A 14127-nucleotide genomic window follows, 5' to 3' on the forward strand; every position below is an offset into this window, starting at 1 on the left:
CCTGATCAACACTCACTGCAGACAGATGTACAGATTTTTGCCATCTGTTGAGTGAGTCATTATTTTAATTTGCATTTCTCTTATATTAGGGTCATTGATCAGATGATCAAATGCTTTTTGCTCATTTGGGTTTTTCTTTTTGAGATAACTATTACATTCTTTGCCCTTCCTCTTTCATTTTACATTCTTCCCTCTGGCTTGTTTAATTTCTAGTGATAGGATATATTCTGGTTGCTAATCCATTACCGGTTGTGTGAACTGAACATCTATTCTGTAATTTGCCTTTTATTTTGTTTATGGTGCCGTTTGTTGTATAAAATTTCAAAATTTTATACACTTCAAACACATTAAACTTTTTGGATTATTTTTCCATCTTGCTTTAAGAATCCTTCCACATATTAATATAATAAAGATACTTTCTCCTATCTTTAAAAAAATTGAAGATTTTACCCCCAAATATAGTTTTAAAACCATCTAGAATTTATTTCTATTTATAGAGTGGGCCATAAATCTCATTTTAATTTTCCTCATGTATATGATCAATTGGTTTAGCACCAATTATTGAACAGCACATCTCCCTACTGACCTATAAAGTCACCAACATGTGTATTCAACTGAACACTTTGATGGAGAGTTTGAAAAAAAAGTAATAAAAATAAAACGTGCAAGAAAAAAGACAATTAGAAACTCCAGGAGAAACATAAAGCTTAAATAAAGGAAGCATAATCATCCATTACTTATAATAATGTAAAAACTATTCATTTTCAAATTTTAGAATCTTTCCATAGATAAAGAATTGTTGCCACACAACAGAATGTCAGTGTTATTAGCCTTGACAATGTAAAAGTATAAATGTCAGAAGTTGAGAGATGGGTGTAGGGAAGAGAGCTGAGAAAATATAGAGGCCTTAATATTTTTGATAAAGTAGGAAGTTAAGAAACTCTAACAATAGGTTAAGGATTACTATATTGAAATTTATTTCTTAAAGTTAGGCATATACTTAACAATGATACAACTCTTTGAGAGAAAGGAAGTAGAAATGACAAAAAACAGTTCAATTAAAAAGATAAAGCAGTTAAATTCATATCTTGATTTCATAGTAAAGGATCAATAACTAACATATAAAATTGGCAAATGAAGAAACAATTAAATAACCATATTTAGAGATCGAAGTTAATACCAGAATGAGCAGGCAAAAGAGTTAAAAAGAAGAGGGAAGGAGTCTTCTGTACTATTTTTTTTTTTAATGTGTGCATTGTTAATTCCACTGAAAAACCAAGTTAGACAACAGTCATGGGCTCAGTCAAGCAATCCATATGTTATTCTAGCAGATTTGAAATCCTTCCTTGACACTTGCAAGCAGTGTCGGTGCCTGGCCCAGAAGCCAGGGCTAGGAAATATTAATTTCCGATCCCTCCTTCTGAGGGTTCCTTGTTACCACCAGGAATGCATGCTTCTCTTGGCTTAGTTTTTATTCAGCTCCTGACCTTGAGCTCTGAATAAGACAACAGAATTGTTGTACCAAATTCTGGAATCCACTTTGTCAGAAGTGCACATATGACCCCAGCTCTGGACACATAATAGCACTCAGTAAATATTTGCTAAAACTGAAAGAAAATGCCTAGAGAGGCCAAACGTACCAAGCATGGTCTGTCTGTGAACTTCTCTCCTTGCAGCACCAGAAATAGCACCATGTTTATTCTTTCAACACGGATTTGTGCAACTCCTACTGTGTTCCTGGTAAGCCAGTGAGACAGGGATTCTTTTTGGAGACAGACATTCAATAAGTTGGTATGTAATTACACACTGCAAAAAGTGCTATAAAAGAAAAGAGCTGGACTCTTAAGAGAGAATAACATTATTGGAGAGTCAAGGGTGCCCTTTTTGAGGAAGTGACATGTGAATTTAGGATGAGCAGGGGCAACCCAGGTTAAGATAAAAGAGGACTATTCTAGATGAATGGAGCAGCATATGTAAAGGTCCTGAGGTAGAAAAAAGCTGGATGTGCAATGGAGGTCCTTCTCATGCTTTAAGGTACACCTGGGAATAGTATTAAAAGGCAGGTTCTCACTCAGTAATTCTGGGATGGGACTGGACTCCTGAATTTCCAGTCAACTCCCATGTGTTGCTAGAACTGCCTGTCTGAAGTTGCAGACCACTCTTTGGGAACACTGAATGAGAGGAACTGAGGGAGTTTTGAAGGTGGGACACAGCATAGTGAACAAGCACGAGGGTGAGGAGACCGAACTTGAGGGGTAGGCAGGAACAAGGTCATGCAAGACCTTAGGGGCCACCTTCTAACTCTAAGCAGGTGGGTCGCACAGTCTGCTCTGGCAATTGATAAAATGCTTCTTAAAACTTTTTTTTAAAAAATGCTTTGTAGCATTGCTGAGAATGATAGTGGTTGAATCAGACAACCTTGGGGGTTTATCTAAAGAACCAAGGATTATTAGGGCTGTTTTTTTAAAAAGATTTATTTATTTATGCATACAAGAAATGGGGTACAGGCCAGAAGTATGGGATTAGGGCTGTTAAAACTAGAGGCCGGTGAACCATGCAGCCAGAAGTCCCCACTACCTTTTGTGCTTACCTCGCCCCCTCAGGTCTGCTGCTGAGTTTACAAGGAGGCAGTGTCTGTGGTGTGATGGAAAGAAGAGCCTAAATCCTCTATCCCCCTTGGCACCTGTGTATCTGCTCTTGGACAGGCCCCTATTCTGCCTGACTCTCAGTTTCCACATCTGTAAAATGGAGACATATAAACTGCCCAGCAGGGCGATTGAGAAGATTAGGGATCGTGTTCCATAAGCAAGACCATTTGGTGAATGAGATCTATTTTTCCTGCTTTCTGTTCCCAAGTCCCGAATTTATGAAAAGCTCACACACACCACCTCCTGCACAGTGTGAGGACTGGAGACCGTGCGTGAGGACCTTCTTCATCTTGACATGCCACTCCACTTGGAGAAGTCTCCCTTGTCTAGGTAAACCAGTTGTAGCTTGGGTGACATGGGCAGAATATAGGCCAGAAGAAAAAAAGGCGAATATTTTCTTTTTGAAAAAGAAAATTCTCCATAGGAAAAAAAAAAATGAGCTGGGTTCTCCGGCTGGGGTCTGTGCTGACCTCTCCCTCTCTCCCTCCCTGTCTGTCTGTCTGTCTCTGTCCTTCCTATTCCACAACAGGATGTCTTCCTTCTCCCCCTCCTCTTGCTGCAAACAACCCCGGAGCCACTCTGTCTGCCATGCTGTGCTCTGTTTAAAGGAACAGACACCCATTTCTCACAGAAGAGCCCTTAGGTAAACAATAATATATTTTTTTAAGCCCAGAAAGTGGCTCAACACACTCAGCGTGTAGTGACTGTCTCTGGCATTCCCTAGCTAGTTTCAGGACAAAGGTCTCCGGGGGGAAGGATGCTTCTTTTCTTTCTTTAAAAGAGTAAAAGAGGACAACAGGAAACCTTGGCTGAGATGGGCCCGGAGGCTTGAGGCCAGCAGACAGGAGCCCTGTCTTGGCCTGAAGATCTCCAGGAGGCTGCTCTGAGGCACCCCTAGCCAGAGTAGGCAGCGAGGGCAGCTTTCACTCTGACATGCCCCCCACCCCCAACATACCTCTCTTCTGTTGGGTGCTTGCAGCATTGTGTGAAGGCTGATCCCCTCGTCTTTCCTCCTGGAGGATATGTAGGTATGGCCCTTGGAGGTGCGCACCACTCCCCCTGCTTCCCAGAGGAGGAAACTGAGGCCCAGAAGGATGAAGTAATTTGCCCAAGGTCACACAGGTCAAAGACTTGTCAACACTCAAAGCCAAGATTCCAAAGTTCATTTCCAAACCACCCCCAACTTTGACTTCCCGGATCCCAGCTTTTCGAATGACTGAACGTCACCCCATAACCTTGAGAGGGAGGAAAGGACCTGTTTTCTAGGTCTAGGGGGCAGAGCCTGGGTGTCATGAGTGGGGGGACTGTGGTCCCCAGGGTCTTGGCTCAAATACCCAATGCTGGTAGTTTGAATAAAAGAAAACTCTGAAGTCCGAGATGCAGCCAGCCATGTCTCCAGGTGGCTGTCCCACGCTGAACTCTTCCTTCTGGCTGCTCCTGTTTTTTTTTGCAGCATCTCTGTAGCCGCCCTCCATGGGGCCCCATGGCGGCACACCCATGCTCTGTCATTGCAACAAGAGATAAATACCAGAAAATAAACCTCCAGAATATGTTCTCAAACCTAGTAGAAAGAAAAGGCTTTTAACTTCTTAAAACAAAGCGCTATGCCCTGATGGGGACAAGTCAGCTGGGAGACATGGTGTGGGTGGGGAGTGGCATGCCCTGGCTTTAGGTGATGGAGCCTTGGGTACCCCAGGTGGCATAAGAGATCCTATGAGAAATCCCTTCCTGGTCCCGGTCCTTGGTGCTTCATCTGTCACACCTGTGCCAGGGATTGGCATGAGAGCCAAGAAGGCACAGAAGGTTCCTTTTCTTCTTCTGCTCACGGCACCCCACAGAAGGGCAGCATTGCATTTGTATAGTGAGGAAACTGAGGCTCAGAAAATCTCACTAGCTCACCCAGGGTTGGCCAGGCTCCAAAGTGGATGTTCTTAACCAGTGAGTTACCCTGTGCGTGTGAACGGAATGTACTTGGGCATACTGGGCTCCATCAATCTGATTCATTTCCTTGACCCCTGGGCTCCAAGGGACTAGGGGCACATGAGTGGCAGAAGCCCTGCCTGCTGCCCTATGGCCAGATGAAGGGTCTAAACCTTTCATGAAGATAAGGGAGGTTTTGGTGTTGCGCTGTGACCCCCTCCGAACTGAGACCCAAGGTGAAATTTGGTCAACAGAAAAGAGCTGATTGTTGTCATCATTATCGATTATTTCCTCCCCAAAAGACAAGGGAGAACCAAATTCTTCCCTGGCACTGCAGAAAGAGGGAACAGGAGAACAGAGCGGGCAGTATTTAGGCCAGAGAAACAGTGCAGTTGACAGGGAGGACAGACTGGGCTGCACAGAGCGCTGACTATGGGCAGGGGTTTCCCCCCACGCAGCTGTTTGCTTCTTTCAGCAGGGGTGCTATGGGCAGTGTAGTGCCTGTTCCCCCCAGACCATACTCTGTGCTCTGAGAGGCTGGATGCCTTCAGAGGACATTGCCTGGGTTTGTTTGAGATACGAGCAGGAAGTCAGATTCCAGGAAGAGAAAGGCTGGGGAGTCTCCTCCTTCTTCCCTGTACTACATCGAGGAGTCCCTCAGCTAGTGCTGCACTGGGCCCTGCCTGTGCCTCCGGCTATTACCTGGCCTCCCAGCTCCCTGCCAACTGTTACTTCTGTTCCCTCAGGCCCCTGGGTGGATAAGGCCCAGGGCTTCTTTCCCCACCCGCAGAAGAGGAGGCTGAGCCCCAGTATGGCAGCTCTTGCCAAGGCCACATGCTTGCGAGGGAGGGCCTGTACTCCCTCTTCCCAAATCCACCACCCAGGAGAGGCGGGTGAGCAGGATAGACTGGGCTGGACCTGGTGGAGGCCTCCTAAGTTGCTCCTGGGGCAAACTCCTGGAGGGGCCTGTGTGTGTGGGGGGGTCACCTGACTGGCTGAGTACCAGGCCGGGCATGGCTGTGCTGAGAACAGAGCAAATCGCTCCCCTGACCATGCGCTTCCGCTCGAGTGCACCTGGCATCAATTTATTTCCTTCCTGCGTGAAGCAGAGGGTCTGCCGGAAGTGGATGTGGGCATGTGAGCGAACACCAAGTCTTGGTGCCCGAAGCCATCGCTGTTACTGCTCGTGTTACTTCAGGTTTTTATTTATTTCTAATTTTTTTTTTAAAGATTTATTTATACAAACACTGGGTACAGTCAGAAGCGCGGGAGGGTAAGAGAATTCACCAGAGCCAGAGCAGGGAGCAGAGCAGGCAGAAGGAACGAAGTACACTGCTGAGGGGAGCAGCGGGCGGCAGGAGAGGTCTGCGCGCCATGTGGGACCCTCCTCCGGTGGCCGGGGAGCCGCCGGGGATCGAACCGGTGCTGCAGAGGCTGCGGACAGCTTCGCAACCCAGCGCTCAACCGCTGCGCCACTGGGGAGGCCCCTACTTCAGGTTTTTAAACAGCATCTCACGTTCACAAAGAGTGTTCCTCTTACTCCTCTCTCCCCCCCCCCCCTTTTCCTTGTGGGCAAGCTGGGAGATAACTGGGCCTTGTTTCCCACTCCTGCTTTCCAGATGGGGACTTTGTGGCTCTGAAAAAGGCAGAGCTGGCCTGGAGGGCAGCAGATGACTTGGAGGTTCAGCTCCACCGGCTCTTTTGCGCCTGGCTCTAGAAGCTGCTTGTGGGGAGTGCAAGTAGCAGCGGGTGGTGGGCATTTTACCACCCACCCACAGTGTCTCACTGGGGCTCAGGCTGCAGATGGAGGCCAACAGTGAGGGTGGACAGCAGTGGATCCCCACCACGTCACCCCAGGGCATGCAGCCCCTGGTTCAGGGATACAGGGGGAGCATGGCCCCAAGGGCTGGCTCCAGTGCTATGGTTCCTTCCAGCTGCAGGCAGTAGAGAGGCCCTTGGATTTGGTGCCTGGATCACAGAATGGACTGATCAGGTGCAAGCTCTGAGCTGATTGGTATGGTCCAATCAGGCATAGGATTGTAAACAGTCCAATCAGACTAGTAGGAGGGGGACCCAGAAAGAGGATGTAATGGCTGCAGGAGCCGGCTTGGGACTCTGACTCTCGGTTCCTGGCCTCAGGAGAGAGAGACTTGAACTCTCAGGCTCACACTCCGACTCTGTTCCTGTGTTTGAGAAGAACTCAGACTCACAAAAGGACTGTTCTTGACCTCTGAAGAAAGACGAGAAGCCAAAGAGCTCTCAGAGGTTGGGCCGGCCGCATCCGCCTCTGGCCTCTGACACCGCCTGAAAGAAGCACCACAGGCCCCGGGCCTGGTGTCTCAAAGAGATGTTGTTGGTGTGGGCCAACACCTCACAAAGAGCTGTTAACACTGGCATGTCTTACACCGCCTCCTGGTGACCAGTGCTGTGGACGGGTGACTGGTACCTGTGTCCAGGTCACCTCTGAAAGCTGTTAACTCGCTCTTGATCTGTTGCTGTGTGGTCTAGTGTCGGGTGACATCCACCCCAACCTTCCGGCTGTTGCTGAGGCCTGCTGCGGCATCGTCTCAGCGGCCCCACCTGTGTGTGCCTCCAGCCATCATGAGCTGGACCCTGGCCTGCTGCTTGCCAGCTACCAGGAGCTCCAGGCCTTGTTGGCCTTTTGTTTGGGACTCCTGGACACCGTGGACATGATCTGGGGTGAGTTAGCCAGCCACTCGTGGCCTTAAAAACTTCGTTTCCTGTTTGTTAAATAAACCCCATTGTTATTGTTCCCTGAAACCGAGTGGTCTTGCAATTGTGCGTGCAGGTGGAATCCATAGACAGTGACCAGTCTTCTATTGGGCACTGTCCTTTTGAGGTTAGAGCCCCCCTGTAGCTCTGTTTCAGGTTGATCCCAGAAGCTGCTCCATCTCCTGTTGCTAATCTCCGGCTATCTCAGTCCTTGTTTGGCTTCTCTGTTCTTCCATCACCAAGAAAGCAAACTCTGCTTTACCCTTTCCCCCAGCCCCGTTTTAAGGACTCAGACCATTTCTTTTCCTAATGGTATGTCTTGCAGTTTATGTGAGAATTAAGCTGATCAAGACCTAAGTGTTCAGCACTTGTAGGTCTCTGTTCTCATTACCTAGTCACTGGCTTGTTCAGCCCAAACCCGGGGTTCCTGACCCTCGTGCTCCTCCGTGGCTGTCCTCACTTGGGAGTGGAACATTCCACATCAACAGTAACAAGTGTGGCAGCTGCTGTTGTGCCTCCTCGTCTGAAACCAGTGACAGCGCCACCGCCCTGTGTCTGCCCCTCCACTGAGCCCTGCAAGGCAGTGGTGGTTACTTTGTTAATGGGGAGACAAGCTTGGAGTCGTGGTGCTGCCTGCTGGGGGTCAAGGGGCCTTGGTGCATGAGATGCAGGGCTGGTGTCCCCCACCATGCAGGGAGGAGCCTTACAGTAACATTTTCCAAAGTTGGAGGGGGAACTGAGTCTTGTCCCAGATGCTTTTTTCAGGGTTTTTTCCTGGCTGCTGCTGGTGTGTGCGGGGTTTTTGTGCGTGTGTATTAGGGGGTATATTCCTCCACCTACTCTGAGCTACCTTCTCTGGGCCCTGTTGGAATTTCTGTGACATTTCACACCCTATAGTAGGGGAAATATTGGTTCTTTACCTAGAGTCTTTGTGTGTCAGTGGAAGGCCCCTCTGAGCTGGGGGTACAGGAAGGTGCTTGTAAGAGGCTGGACAGGACACAGTGCAGGTTTTCTGATCCCATGCAGACCGGGTAAAGGAGGAGTCAGAGTCCTCAGTGGTTTTTTGCAGGTCTTTTATTGGGGTTCACCAGGCAGGGGTGCTGGCTGGGAGGCTGGCAGGCCTCCCAGCCCCCAGCAAGTCTTCACTCTATCTGGGCTCTCTAGCGTTCGTTCTGCTGCTTCTCGGCTTCTGCTTCGGCTTCTACTTCTGCTTCTACTGCTGCTACTGGTGCTGCTGGCGTCCCCCTGTGACGCCGCCCTTAAAAGCACAGTCTTAGCTCAGCTGAATCCCATCTACCTATGCCCACACCCTATTTCAGGTGCCCGCCATCAGGCATGCATTCAGGACAAGGATCCATCATCTATCCTGATGGCGGAAGGGCAGAAAAGCCTGATATTTTCTTTACCCTACAGTGCTGTATTAGGAAGGGTAGGGGGAGATGACTTTGGATAAGCTGAGTTAACGGCGTTAGAGGATGCTTTCAGGCATGGGGAAATTTGGTGTGAGGGTCAAGGGTGAGATTCAGGGGGACAGACAGAAGATGGTGACTGGAAGGTAATGGGAGGTGGCATGGTGAGGGGAATGGCATCCGTGTGTATCAGTCGGGTAAAGAGGGTCGTGCTCACTGGCTTGGATATTGGGAAGTTTTCGGTGATCCTTAACAAGACTAATTCCAAAGTAGCCACGAGGACAGAGGCTGTTCTGCACCAGAGGGTTAAAGAGTGCAGAGTGGCCTAAGTGGGGAGCATAGCCAGGCCTAGAGAACAGAGCAGAGGATCGGTCTGTAGGGAGGGAAGAATTAGGCAGATGTCCAGGAGAAAATAGAGATGGGGGTGTGGGTTGAGTGAAAAGGTCAGGCTTTTACGCTGCTGGCCTCTGTGGCTATCACCTGCGGCCTAGAATGCAGGAGGCGCTTGGGAGCTTGGGCCCAGGGCACCCGTGCCTGATGGTGGACACCTGGAGTATGGCGTGGGCGTGCGTGAGTGGGCACACCTGAGCCAGGAGGTGGAGTCTATAAGGGCGGCTGCGGCGATGAGAATGGTTGTGGTGGAACCTGCTGTGAGAGGCCATGAGATGACACCAGAGCGAGTCCAGAGAGAACCCAAAGAGAGTGAAAAGATTTGGCCGGGGCCAGGAGGTCTGCCAGCCTGTCCTGCACCTGGTTGCCTCATTACAAAAATGCAGAAAGATCCTTAAAAGCCTGAAAAAGCCACTGAGGGCTCCAGGACTCTCTTTACCTGTCTCCTGAATCCATAGAGAACCCGCCTCGTGCGTGCGTTGCTGGAACTACAGGAGCCCGTTCAATGGAGGGAGAGAATGGGGGAGGGTGGGGGTGGGAGTGGGGAGAGGTGTCTGATCTTTGGTCTGGTCTTTGTGGTCTGGAAGGGGGTGGCAAATGGCAAGTGAAACACCTCATCAGTAGAGATGGGTTGAGCAAATGGTGGTCAAGGCCACACCACAGAGTCCTCGTCGCCATCATTAATGACACACACCTGTATTTTTTGACGTGGAAAGCTAGCCAGAGCCTGTTGTCTAGTGAGGACAGGGCTGAACCCCTCTGTGCAGCTTGGCATGTATCCCTGGTGAAGAGACTGACCTGGGGCTGTGCAGCCACCTGCGAGGCCCAGTTTTCTCAGCTGAAGTGACTGTGACTTTGGTTTTTCAACTGTTGCTGTATAATTGACCCTTGTAAATACACAGTGAGCATATGCCCTGCTATAAACAGAAAGAAAAAACCCTAAAAGATTTTGACCACTGAAAGCCATGAATGGAAAACAAGGAAGACATCAGAAGCTAGTGCCTGCTTTCAGGATTCTCAGCCAGAAAGGCAGGGGGGACGTCAGTGGCCACTGCAGGCGAGAATATGAGTCGAGGACTCTCTTTTTCCTGGACACCATCGAGGATTGGTGCTGAGAGGAAGGTGCCCTGGTTGGGGGAAGGATGCAGAGAACAGAGGGGTGTACTCCTTGGGGGGGACAAGAAGTCAGGGAGGTGGGGGTGGGGTGGAATCTTGGCACAGGTGGTGGGATTAATCCTGGACAGGTGAAGGAGCCCCCTTTCATGCAGCAGGAAGAGCCGGCAAGTGTGCAGAGCTTGTAGGTGGGGTGGCAGGAAGGTGAGGGCGTCCTTTCCTGAGTGCCTCTATTTTCTCTGCAAAGTGGGAGGCGAGGTCATCCCAATAGAGTGAGCCTGTCAGCTTCTCAGGCTGGGTGCTCTAGGACCTGGGGGAGGTGGTAGTGGGGCAAGAAGGGCCAGGGGGACAGAGTGGGGCTTAGTCTTTCGGGGCAGCTGCTGTTTAGAGGCCTTCCCTTTGGTCCCTGTCCGAGTGGCTGGAGGTCTGTCTTTAGTGGGACTCTGGTGTCCAGAGCTGGGCACTACAAAGATACAAGGCTTTGTTGGGCAAACGTGACCAAGGGACAAGGTGGCCAGCGGCTGACTGTGCCAACAAGAGTGGTTTAAGGGGGACTCATGACCTGCAGGCTGGGCAGGACGGGAGGGAGAGGGGCGTGAGGGGTTTGATAGGACACAGGAGGGGCGGTGGAGGAGTAAACAAGCAAGAGGATGGCTAGCGTGGCCAGAGAGGAGCAGTAGGCCCGGTAGGCCGGTAGACGGTGAGACCTGGAGGTGGGAGGAGCCTGCTGTGACCATGGGAGAAAGGGGGGAAGTGGACAGGAGTCAAGGTCACTGGTGGAAGGGTCATTCCCTTGGTGAGGTAGAACCTGGGGTGGAGAGGAAGCGTGGGAGTGGGGAGCCCTCAGTGAGTACATGTGGGGGAGGGAGCAGGTGGTGGGGACAGCAAAGCGGGGAGGGGAGACAGGGGGCTCCGAATGGCAAGGAGAGGCATTCAAAGCAGGAAGAACAAGAGGAAATAAAGCCTGGAAAGCAAATTTTCAGGACAAAGAGCAGGCCCCGGTCCCCAGAATGTCAGAGCGGAGACTGGAGACCACAAGGACAATCACAGTGGGTGCAGGAGAGGCTGCAGAGGTGAGGTGAGAGGCTTGTGGTTAATTAGCAGCAGAGCCCATGTTACTTGGTGTGGGGCTAGTGCTTCTTTACGGAGCTGAGATTGTGAAATCGGGAGACTTTAGAGCTAAAAGTTGTCGGGCCTCCCTGGTGGCTCAAGGGGTTAAGCGCCGCACTATGAAGCAATCTGCAGCACAAGTTTGATCACCGCCAGGGAGCAACCCACATGGCGAGGCCGACCTGTCCTGTTTCGCCCGCTGTTCCCCTCAGCAGTGTATTTCAGTCAGTCTCTCTGTTCTGTTCCCCACTCTGTCTCTGGTGAATCCTCTCACCCACTGCATCTCTGGCCTGTACCCCAGCTCTTGTATACATAAATAAATCTTTAAAAAAAAAGAACTAAAAGTTGTCTGAGATGCTGGCCGACCCTTTCATTCTAAAGCTGGGCAGACAGATACTGGGAAAATTAAAGTTTAGGAAAGCTGAGACCAAACCCAGGTTTCTTGACTTTTGGTTTCTTGCCAGGTACTGGTGATAGAGCAGGGAGGCATGTGTGAATTCACATGCAGGTGTCTATGTTTGGAAGAAAACTAGACCAAGATAGTCTCTTTCCCAAGAAAAACACCCTGCTGCCTTTGTCAGGGTGACATTAAACACTTCCCTCTGCCAAGAGTGGAGGTGGGAGAGAGGCTCGCCCATTCTGTGTCACCTCCCTATTCTGGGGGTGCACGCTGGGGAGGCTGTGTCTGGGGCTCTGAGTGAGCTCGATGACCTTGAGCCTGCTGGAGCTGCCTGGGCACTGGCCTGCCCTCCTCTAACCAGGAGGCCTGTAGCCCAGACTCCCCACTGCTTGTATTAGCACCCAGAAACCTGCACTGGGTATATTTGCTTACTTGGGGTTTGTAGCAGTCAGCAAAGGCTGCTGTCACAATATACTGCAGGCCAGGGGCTCAAACAACAGGAAGCTTCTACTCTTGCCCCACATCTCTGATCGTAGTCTCCCTATTAGTCAAAATAATTGAGAATCGATCATGAAGGTCAGGGACAGGGCCATGTGTCCTGGAGGTTGGGCCCAGCCCACCCAGAACATCTTCTATAGTGTCTACTTCCATGATCCAGCCCAGCTGGCTGAAGAGGAGTCACCCCAAGCCCTGCGGAGCTGTGCTGCTCCTGTATTAAGGAGAACTCCCAGTTCAGAGTCATAGTGTTGGCTTTAAGATGGAAAAGCGCCCTGTGACCATCCTGCTTATTCTCCTCTGCTAGCAGGAATTCCTTTGATTATATCAGAAAGAAGAAATCTCCAGGATCACCTTTTAATACCCCCTGGACCTGTGCTCGTGAGGGGCCTGCTAGGGTGTACCTGTCATCCATCATTTGCATTGGCGCAGACTTTCCACAGTGGAGCTGCATTCACTCTCCTCGCTTACTCCTTGGTCTTCCTCCGTCCTCAGCTGTCACCCGGGGAAGTGATTCTCTCTTTCAGCAGGCAATATATGAAATAGTTGAACCCCTGGGACTCGGGTGTCATTACTAGAAAGGATGACCAGAGTGGGGGAGGGAGAGAGAAGCTGACTTGATTTTACTAGGAACTGACGAGTGTGGGTAGGGAAGCCAGCTCCGAGGTCACTGGCTCAACTACTCATTCTTTTTGAGCATGTCTCTGTCTTTACTGCTTTTCACGGGACAGTATGCCTGGCTTGCTCCTCCTTTTCTGTATTAGTTTTGTGGGGCTGCCGTGACACATTACCACAAACTGGGTGACTTAACCCAAGAGAAATCTATTCTCTAAGGGTTCTGAAGGCCAGAAATCTGAAATCAGGCTCTTGGCAGGGCCGGTTCCTTCTGGGTGTTCTGCGGGGAGGGTCTTGCCATGCCTCTCCTAGCTCAGGGTGGCTTCCTGTGGTCCCTGCTGCTCTTTGGTTCAGTCACCTCGCTCAGTTATCACCTCTGTCTCCACATGATGTTCTCTGTCTTCAGTGTCTCTGTCCAAATTTCTTCCTCCTCCTAAGGACATGAGCCATTGGACTAAACCAACCCTAATCCAGGATGACCTCATCTTAACTATGGCTATAGTTTTGCTTAACCATGGCGGTACCTTCTGCAAAATGCCTTGTTAGGTGACTTTGTTATTGCACAAATACAACAGTAGCAGTGTGTTTTGTACCTGAGGTGCCACAATGAACAAAAGACTGCAAGATCAAATCAAGCACAGGGAAACACAGTATTATAAGGAGACAGGTAAGCGGGCCATGAATGAGGCTGCAGACGGTATAAAGTGCTACCACGTTAGGGTGACTATAGGAATTGGAGGACCACCCTAGTATGTGTGCTCTGTCATTGACTAAGACATCACTGTGTGGCAGATGGCTGCCACATAAAGTCACAGGCTGAGGTTTCAGGTGAGGGTGAATATTGGGGGGGGGCACTATTCTGTCCAGTGAAATTTTCTTCCATTTTCCCCTCCTTTCCTCCATATTTCTTTCCCTCCATTTTCCTCCTCCCTCCATATTTCCCCACGGATGCACAAACACGAGTGCCCAGTGTTTTTTGCAGGGGCTGTTGTTTCTGTCCTGTGCCTGCTGTAGCCCTGTATATAATTTGGTTGGAGGTCAGAGAAACTTCAGAAGGCAGGGGCCACATAGCTTCTTGTAGAGACTAGCAAATCATTCAGGCGTGCATGCTATTTTAGCCGCTGACCCACCAGGAGGAGGTGCAGAGAAACAAATGCAGTATGTGAACTGAAACCATGTTTGCACCTTTACCACATGACTATGGGGAGCTCAAGTTGAGATGAAAGTCTTTCCTGTTTTGGAATAAAGGTGAATCAAATAAGGATCACACTTCCTTCTGTCTGAGATTCTCTCC

This window comes from Talpa europaea, assembly GCF_964194135.1.
Source record: "Talpa europaea genome assembly, chromosome: 7".
Lineage (NCBI taxonomy): Eukaryota > Metazoa > Chordata > Mammalia > Eulipotyphla > Talpidae > Talpa > Talpa europaea.